Raw genomic sequence first — 10537 nt, 5'->3', positions numbered from 1 at the left:
ACTCCTTCCCACCCCTCCGGAGGTCAGAGAGCAAGGAACGTCCAAACCAGGTGAGCTGGAAGCCGCAGGACTCCCAGTTAGAGAGAGAAAACGCGGAGCTCAGGGCACAAATAAGACGGCAGGAGAAGGAAATGAAAGAAATTAAAGAAATGTTACAAAATTTACTATCCGTAAAGGACAGGTCGCCTCCCCCTGCAATCCAAACCTCGCCTACACCAAGGCTAAATATTTCGCTACCCCCTTCCGCGACATCCTCGCGAGCCCCGTCACCGCAGCGCGGTACCACAATCAAAAGGAAAACAACTGAGGTAACGGAGGCAGATGAAACCCCCACATTGAAGGATTTATTTACTTTTATGCAAAAGCTTGAGGAGAGACTCCTGGTTAACATTGACAGGAACAGAGCCGAAACCCAGAAGTGGACGAGTGCGTTGTCCACACGCATAGAGGCTATTAAGGCCGGGCAAAGCCAGATGGAAGCTAGACAAAGCCAGACGGAGGCTAGCATGGCGTCCAAGCCGAATGCAAAACTCGCCGAGACCCTCGCAGTTCCCATCAACCCCGCCGCCACAAATACTCAAATGCAGACAATAATTCATCACGGAGGGGGACCATAAAGAAGTAAAAATATGGCAGTGGAACTGCAGAGGTTTCCGCCATAAGCGGGAGAACCTGCAGCTCCACATTGAAAATTTGGACAACTCCGAGGCCCCAGGCATTATTGCTCTACAAGAAAATCTAGCCAGAGTTAAACTTAGAAACTATAAAGCTCATGAAATACCCGGAACGCAAAACCCACGCGTAGCCGTCTTGGTTCACAGGAATCTCACAGCTATTGAGCACAAGATTGATATAGTAGGCGTAGACTGCCTCCTCGTCGAGATAATACCACAAACGAGAGGGTGCTGTAGTTTATTCCTGCTTAATGTATATAGCTCCCCAAAAGAGCCCCACCCCCCAATCCTCGAGGCCATAAGCAGGACTCTCCGACTCTGCGGAACCAAACCTCTAGTAGTAGTGGGAGATTTCAGCGCGTGCAACACGAGTTGGGGATACCGAAAGAACAACAAAAAGGGAACCGCATTGTGGAATTATATCCAAGATGAGGGTCTCTCCCTGCTTAATGACATGCTGCAACCCACCCGGATAGGAAACAGTGTACAGGCGGACACTAGCCCGGATCTCACTTTATGTAAAAATATTGGACATGGAAAATGGAAAAACACAGCGCAAAGCCTCGGTAGTGACTACTATATAATTGAAACTGTTGTTCCTGTTTCTTCCCTTAAGAGAAAGGGAAGAAAAAAATTCCGATAACAGACTGGGACAAATTTGGGACACTACGCTCACAAACTGCCGAGGAAATTGAAAATCTCGACGACTGGATTAACCAGCTAGAGGACGGTGTTGAAGCAGCAACCGAGTCAGTCCCGGTTACAACAGAGATGCAGTCCGTTGATAGCAGACTATTACATATGTGGCAGGCCCACGAGAGTCTCCAAAAAAGATGGCTCAAACAAAATCACAATAAGAAACTCAAAATCAAAATCGCGCGTCTGGTAAAAGACATGGAAGAATATGCGAAAAAACTAGTACAGCAGCAATGGGGGCAAACCTGTGATCAGAGGAGCGGCAACCTACATCTTAAAGACACATGGCACCTGCTTAGGTTCCTACTAGACCCGGAAAACTAAGTCGGCACACAGTAAGAACATTGAGCGAATCATCCATGGTCATCCGCTGGGAAATAAGGAACTCCTAAAGGCGCTCAAAGACATATACTTAAACACACCTAGTCCTATAGAACTTCCAGGGTACGCGGGTTCCTCAAATCTAGAGATGGATGAGGAGATCTCGACAGCGGAAGTTAGGGCGGCAAGGCACAAACTCCGCACCTTCTCTGCCCCTGGGGCAGACAGAGTTACAAATAAAGCTCTAAAAAACCAAGACGATAGCTCAATTACGGCAATCACTAAGCTTTTCAATCACTGCTGGAAAAAAGGAGAACTCCCGCCTGCTTGGAGACATGCCAAAGTCACCTTTATTCCTAAGCCAGGTAAAAGCCTGGACATTCAAAATTTAAGACCTATCTCCCTCACGTCTTGTTTAGGGAAGCTTTTTGAGCATGTTATCCTTAAGAGGATTCGAACATACATGGAGAAACACCATCTCTTCCCAGACACTATGATAGGTTTCAGACCACACCTATCAACACAAGATATCATGCTCAGAATATCGGAAGAGGTGGTTAATCCATTACATAATAAACACACCCGTGCAATCCTCGCTTTGGATTTAACCAAAGCATTTGATAATATCGAGCATGAGGCGATTACGGCAGCATTGTCAGCCCTACAGGTCGGTGAGCGAACCCATAGCTACATCAAGGCTTTCCTGTCTAACAGGACAGCTGAGATTCATTTCGGGCAGCTCAAGTCCGACCCTTTCACCCTAGGCAGCAAGGGGACACCGCAGGGCTCAGTGCTCTCCCCCTTGCTATTCAACATACACTCATACCCATGACCAAGTGCTAGCGGTAGTACCTAATTTGTCCCACTCCCTGTACGCTGACGATATTACGTTGTGGACAACGAAGGGCAGCGACGGAGAAATAGAGTACACGTTGCAAACCGGAGCGGACATAGTCTCGGAACAGGCTAGGGCTATAGGCTTGTCTTGCTCTCCTAAAAAGTCCGAGCTCCTGGTAATGCGTTACGCGCCTGGAAGACAAGCCAAGGATACACCAGTCCCAATAGAAATCCGCATGAATAACGCACTAGTACCCGAAGTCCAAACAATCAGAATACTAGGGATGTACTTACAAAGCAATGGCAAGAACACCGCCACGCTCAGTAAACTGACAGCTTGTGTGCATCAGACGAACCGTCTAATTCGCCGCATAGCGAACAAACATACGGGGATGAAAGAAATAGACCTCACGAGGCTAGTTCAAGCCTTTGTTCTGAGTCGCTTTGTCTACTCCCTTCCATACCTCAGTTTACACAAGGCGGAGAAAGAGAAAGTAAACTGTTTGATTAGGCAATCGTACAAAGCAGCTTTGCACTTACCGAGGTGTACTTCGACTGATGAACTCTTGAAAATGGGCCTACACAACACCCTCGAAGAATTAATAGAGGCCCATAGAATCGCTCAATATGAAAGATTATCGAAGACCCCGACAGGACAGTACATCTTAAAGGATCTAAGTATATCTTACGAAGGAACTCGCACAAGGGAGAACCCGGTCCCTAGAGATATATTTAAGCACCTCACTATTAACTCTATTCCTAAAAATATGCACCCTATTCATCACAAGGAAAGAAGAAACGCTAGAGCCAAAGCACTCGAAAAACTGTTTAAACACCACGAGGAGGTCGTCTACGTGGATGCAGCCGAATACAAAGTGCAGGATGCCTTTGCAGTTGCAACCATCGACAACAAACTCAAGCACATCACCGCAGCCACTGTTTATGGCAGGCGGCCGGAAGAAGCGGAAGAAGCTGCAATTTCTGTTGCACTTATTAGTACCAAAGCAAAATTTATCTTCAGCGACTCCAAAACGGCTGTGCGTAATTTTGCGAAAAACAAAATTCACGAAGCGGCATCTCCAATTCTATTACGAAATCATTTCGAACCTCGCCAGATCCAGATTATCTGGATTCCTGCGCACTCGTCCCATCCAGGGAACGAAGCGGCCCACAGTTTTGCCTGCGAACTCGTCAACCAGGCGGTGGACCAATAGTGCCTGCGAGGGTCTAAGGAGCGTATGGTTACTTTTCAAGAAATTACATCTCACTTCAGAAATGAAAGACTGGTTTACCCTGCGCCTCATTATTCCCTAAGAAAAATCCAGCAAACGACATGGAGGCAACTCCAATCTCATACCTTTCTAAACCCTTATAAATTGGCCCTAATGTACCCAGGTCTGTACACCCCAAAGTGCAGAATATGTGAGGCCGAAAAAGCCGACCTAGCCCACATCTTATACGAATGCCCTGAGCTCCAACCTAAAGCCGAATGGCATCTCTCTAACCAAATAGAGTGGGAGACTGCGGTGACCAGCTCCAAGCCTGAGACCCAAATTCAGGCCGTGGACTGGGCTTTAGAAGTCGCCACGAAGCAAGGTCTTCTGGCCACTTCACGGTGTCAAGAAGAAGCCCATCATTAATCAAAGTCAATGATTATTGACTAAATAAAGTTGTTCCTCCTCCTCCTCCTTGAGTCAGACCATAGACACTACTTTTCAGCAAAGGAATTCACAGAGTTATAAAAAGTGGGGATTCGAACACTGGGGATTCGAGTGGGTATTCAAACCAAACACTGGAGTCCCAGGTGCCCCCAATCGAATGGACCATCTGAAAGAGGAATCCAAGTGGACAAGAACATAAAGAAATGTGTGATATATGGAACGCGCCAGGAACAAGGAAATGAAGAGCTTGGTCACCAGCACAAAGGGTCTCCTGGCATCGAACATACACAACACTAACAGCCATGGTAGAGCTCGTGAAACCTGAAATCACTGAAAATGTAAAGGGAAAGCTCGAAGTACTGCACGGGAAGCAACAGGTGTATGCAGATAGTAATGGAGCACCTGCTGCGAAAGTCAAGAACGGATTCAAATTCAGTGTTACCAACGGTCATTGAAAATGGACTCCATGAAATATCGCCGAAAGTATGCCTCTACCCAAGTTCCCTAATTGTGATAACAAGGGGCAGTCTCGGAAGGATCATGTCTCTCATCAGGCCATCTAAAGCAGACGTGGACAAGCCACAGTGAAACGGACTATCAGTCAATAAGTGGGCACCATATAACTATAACAAGAGCTGGAAGACTAGTGAAGGCACCAGTTTCAATAAACCTCTAAACCAAACGAATGAAGGAGCATGTAACGGAAGCTGCATCGCAATCATCATTTTCAGTTAGTATGCAATACCCAAGCCCGGCCTGTGCCTTGCACGCACTTAAACTATCAAAGCCAACGCTTTGAGAAGGATGGTGGGAGCACACCACACTCAGTGTAATCATCAAAGAAGGAAAGCAGCTACTGCAGATCATGAAATGAGCATCCATAAACCAAAGAGGCTTAAAATACGAACTACTCCAATGTAAAGAAGCGCTCATTGTGTCTCGCATAAGGTACACTTTCCCCTTTATCTACGTTACCCTGCTAAGACTGCTAGGTCTGCCCATCAGAACCATCATAGGGACATTCAAGGCTCCTCACGGGTGTTATTGACGATAACCTTACTTGGCAAGCAGCATTTCATGTGTGAGCGGATATGTTGATGCAACAGCTAAATTTGGGAATTCGGGAATCAGCTGTGAGATGATGGCAGCTGTCATAGCCACAAGCCAATCCACACCTGTGAGTGTATGTGAATTGTGGGTAGGCATGTTGACGCCGCAGCCTAATGGGGTTTGTGAGTTAGCTGTGAGCTTACAACGGTAGTTGTCATAGTCACTAGCCAATCCACCTGTGTGGGTGGGTTGAAGTCAGAGCCAAATGGGACTGAGTGAATCGGCCGTGAGCTTCTGACAGATGTTGTCATAGTCACAGGCCAATCTACCCGCGTGAGTATTCGTGAATTGTGGGCAGGTATGTGGACATCACAGCCAAATGGGAATCGGTGAATGAGCCATGAGCTTCCGATGGCAGCTCTCATTGTCACTGGCCAATCCACTTGCGTGTAGGTGGGTTGAAGTCAGAGCAAAATGAGACTTGGTGCGACTTGGTGAATCGGCTGTGAACTTCTGACAAGTTATAGTCACAGGCCAATCCACCCGTATGAGTATTCGTTAATTGTGAGCGGGTATGTTGACATCACAGCCAAATAGGAATTGGTGAATCATCCGTGAGCTTCCGATGGCAGCTGTCATCGTCACTGGTCAATCCACTTGTGTGCGCATGTGTGAACTGTGCGCGGGTACGTTAATGTCACAGCCAAATGTGATTTAGTGAACCGGCCATGAGCTTTTCACAGCTGCTGTCATCGTCACTGCCAATATCCCTGAGTGGGCGGGTATGCTGACATTTAATCCAATGAGATTTTTGCTATTATCGTAGTCATGCCGACTACGATGTGAATTTGTAGATATGTGCCAAATGGGCCATGTAAAGCTATCGTCTTAAAAGCCGTACGTCCTATGCAGCCATTTTAAACCTTTAAAAGTATGTACTAACTCGCCGAAGTGACAACCCTGTTGAACGAGGAAAGTTCAGGGCCCTGCATCGGCCCATAGGAACTGAACAAAGTTGCCATGAGACAAAACTATCCACTCAAGGCTAAAAGAAAACATGGCGAATATTAGGATCCAAGTGGCTCACCCTGCTAGACATTAAAAGGAAATGATTTTGGCAAATAGAGGTGAGGCAGGGCTCTAAGTACCTAGCCTTCAGCCCCGCCTGGGGCAGATACTGCTTCTACGGAATGCCTTGTGGCATAGATACTGCACCAGAATTTCTTCAAGAAGTCGGCGAAATTCTGGAAGGAATATCGAATGCTGTCAACTGCATGGATGACATCCTGGTGCGTGCAAGAACAAGCAAGCAGCTGCAGGTAAGCACGAAGGGCATGAACATTCTGAAAGAAGCCAATGCAAAACTCAACAAGGATAATGGTCCTTGACAGGTGTGCAGACAAGTTTCTTGGTCACGACACCATTGCAGAAGGACTCAAAATTACAAAAGGAAAGGTGGATGCCATGAACCAGATACATGAATCAAGTAACAACAGCAGGCTGCAGAGAATTTTAGGTCTGATCCAATATAGCAGAAGTTTATGCCTAACCTTGCAGAGTCTTACCACTGAGAAAGCTAATCACCTAGGACATGGAGCACTCGTGGACAAAGAAACACAGCAAGACCCTCCACAGGGCCGTCTGTGACCTCGGGGAAGACGAAGTGCGGAAACGACTGGACGCCATGTACCTACCGACCACCCCTACAGAGGCACACCCGGGCTATCACGGCAACGACAACGCGACACTAGATAGAGACATAGAAAAATGGGAAGTACGAGTGGCCCTGCAGAACCTCAACAGCAGATCTGCCGCCGGTCCCGACAGGGTGACTAACAAGGCACTTAAGAATCTCAACGACGCGGCCATAGAAGCCCTCACGCACTTCTTTAACAAATGTTGGCGCACCGGACGGCTTCCCAAACAGTGGAAGACAGTCAAGACGATTCTCATTCCGAGGCCTGGCAAACCACCCAACATGCATAGAGAACCTCCGACCGATCTCGCTCACTTCGTGCGTGGGAAAGGTCCTCGAGCACGTCCTCATGAACAGGTGGCAGCGCTACTTGGAAGGCTCCGAACTCTACCCGAACTCCATCATCGGGTTTCGGAACAAGCTTGGAACACAAGACACTATGATTCTACTGAAGCACGAAATCATTGACGACGCAACGGGCACCAAAGACAACAGAGCTATATACCCGGACTCGACCTCCAGAGCGCATTCGCCAAAGTCCGTCACTCTGCAATCCTAGCCCAAGTCTCCCGGCTCAACATGGGTAGTCGGACATACGATTACATCAGACTTCCTCACGGGCTGGACCACCACAATTTGCGCGGGCGACCTGCAACTCCCAGAGAAACAGCTCGGCAGCGTCGGCACACCCCAGGGATCGGCGATCTCCCCGCTACTCTTTAACCTCGTGAAGATCGGCGTGGCCAACCGACTTGCGGGAGTAGCGGACGTCAGAAACACCATCTACGCCGAAGATGTCACGTTATGGGTCACAGGAGGAAGCGACGATCACATAGAAACAACCCTGCAGGAAGCCGTCAACGCCATCGAGGGGCAACTGTGCGGGTCCGGACTCGTCTGTTCCCCATCCAAGTCAGAACTGCTCGTGCTCCCGCCGAAGGGAGCGGGAAGGAAAAGGAGTCATATGGAAGCCACATACGAACGCCCCCGGGTAACGATCCGTACGGAAGGAGAACAAGTCATACCGGAGGTCGACAAGATACGAGTGATTGGACTGCTTATTGAGCGCAATCGCGTCAACGGCGCGACGGTCACTAAGCTTGTAACGAAGCTGCGGGGGCAGGGGGCGCTGGCCTTTCTGGACCCGTAGATGGAGCTCGTGCACAGACCTCAAGGAATGCCCGCGACGGCGCCCAGGCGCGTCACGGTGACAGCATCCCCTCCCCCATGTGGAGGGAGCCTAACCGAACTGCAGGCGAATAAAGTTGTTCTCTCTCTCTCTTTCTCTCTGGTATATCCATGGAAGATCGCTAACCATAGAGACTGACCACAAACTGTTCGATGTGCAACAGCACACGGCAACAATTGTATACAAGAATGGAACTGAACTCGTGATCACAGACCTGCTGAGCAGAAACTGTATCAAGAACGACTGAGAAAGTGCGCACACTGATGCAAGTGATGACAATAGTACACATGTCACCTAAGACAATAGAGGAACTAAAAAGTGATGTTGCCCAAGATAAAGAAGCCTGAGATCCAAGCCACGAAAGAAGCAAGACCAAACATCACGAAAATGCTCAGCGAACTGACAGAGGAGCTGTATTGGTCCTTCGGGGATGAACTGGCAGTGTACAAAGGTGTGTGTTTGAGAGGCGATCAAATTGTCATACCAAGATATTGGAGGACCTGACTGCTCATCTAGGTCTAAATTGGACATCTAGGCCTAAACAGCTGTCTGAAGCGGTCAAGAGACTTTATGCTGCTGATGGATAACTGACATCAAAAGCTACATGGAAGGATGCACATCATGCCGAGAAACTGATCAGAGACCAGCATGAGCCACAAACCTCAAAAAGGTACTAGACCTTCTGTGGAAGACAGTCACACGAGATCTTTGACTTTAAAGGAAAAACCTACATTGCCATTGTCAGCAGCTACTCTGCACCCCTAGACTACAGGAAGCTCACAGGAGTATCGTAAAAATAGTGACGAGTAACACATGGAGCTCCCAAAGTCGCCAAAATGCGGACAGCGGCCCTGCTACACAGCGCAAGAATTCAAAATTTTGAGCAGAGACTGTGGATTCCAACATGCGACTAGGATACCCGCAAGTCCGGTATACCCGCAAGCAAATAGCCTTGCTGAGCAAGCTGTTAAGACTCCAAAAGGCATTCTCCAAAAATGCCCTCTAGATAGAAGTGACATGACTGGCCCTTCTCGGTTTCAGAAAGATACCAAGATCTGGGTTCACCTGCACAGAGACTACAGCATGAGAACGAGCACTCCAATTCCCCTACAGAGCAAGCTACTGAAGCCCAAGATAATCTGAAGTGTCTGGCAGCTGCATCACAAATGCAACAACCTGCAGAAGGCCTATGCTGACTAGCACACCAAGTGAGCCCTCACAATGGTCCCAGGCGACAATGTGAACGTCTGAAAAGAAACAGGAAATGGGTTCTAGGAACAGTTGTAAGTCTTTCAGAAGAACCTCGATCAGTGGTACAACAGACACCAATGGGACAGTACCATCGTTATACGTCCCTGGTTCGCTCACTAAGGCTGAACTACGCTGTGCTGCAAGAACCTGCATAACTGGTGTCGTGCCGCAGCCAGTCACCATTACTCTGGCTACCCCTAGTCCACAGCACGGAAACTCAGAATCAAGACAGCAGTTTGATTTTGTCTAAAATTTAAAGCAAAAAAATGGGGATGTGGAGAGATTTAAGGCAAGCCAAAGACAAATTTACAGGAATCAAGGTATGGTGCACCCATTTGCATAATACGCAACCACCACTCCCTAGCCAAATCAATGAGCATACTTTCCTGGCATTTGGGTGCGCACCACGGCTCAACTCTGGTAGGATAGGGGACTTGCTTGAGCTGGCTAGCTGTGTGTCTGGCTTGGTCTAGTTGTTTGGTCCATCTTTCGTGGGGTTGGGTGCTGGCTGCGGATGACTGCCCACTGGCTGCCGGGATCTGCTTCTCCACAACCGGAGGCTCGTTTTCAAGCTGTTATAGCTTGCTTTCTTCCCAGGAGCAGTGATTGGCTGGATTTGTCGTACTCTTTGGAAGTGTTTTCTTTGCCCAGTCTGCATGGATGTCCAAGGCAAGCTGGATGACATCTTCCAGGGTGTGTGGTTCCAAAATGCAGTCAGCTGGCTGGTGGGCCGGTTGGCTAGCGGGTGGGGGCATGTTAGGGGGCTGCCAGGATGGCAGGCAGGCAAGTTGGTTGGTTGTCTGGCTGCCTTGCCAAGAGGGTCTCAATCCAGCTGGCTGCTTTCTTCTCGAAACGTCGTTTCCAGCTTGCAGCTGCAGGAAGCAGGGCCAGTTATGAGCAAACACAGTCATCTGATATGTAAAAAGGATGCAGTTGTAGAACACTTTAGCTGCACCTTGGAGCGTTGAACTAAGAATATGACAGACTTGCTATTGCATGCGCAATAAGCATGTAATAGCAAGTCAAAGGGGATGCTTAGATTCGCATGCAAACTTTTTTTTTCCAATTTCTTCCCAGAAAGTAAGGAGGGTGATTACAATCAGGGGGGGGGGGGTGCTTACGGTCGCAAAAATACGATAGTTTGGACCCCTGGACACGAGTC

This window comes from Haemaphysalis longicornis, unplaced genomic scaffold (assembly GCF_048455015.1).
Source record: "Haemaphysalis longicornis isolate Haplotype H1 unplaced genomic scaffold, Haemaphysalis longicornis Haplotype H1 scaffold_3, whole genome shotgun sequence".
In the NCBI taxonomy this organism is placed as follows: domain Eukaryota; kingdom Metazoa; phylum Arthropoda; class Arachnida; order Ixodida; family Ixodidae; genus Haemaphysalis; species Haemaphysalis longicornis.
This window is presented reverse-complemented; position numbering follows the sequence as displayed.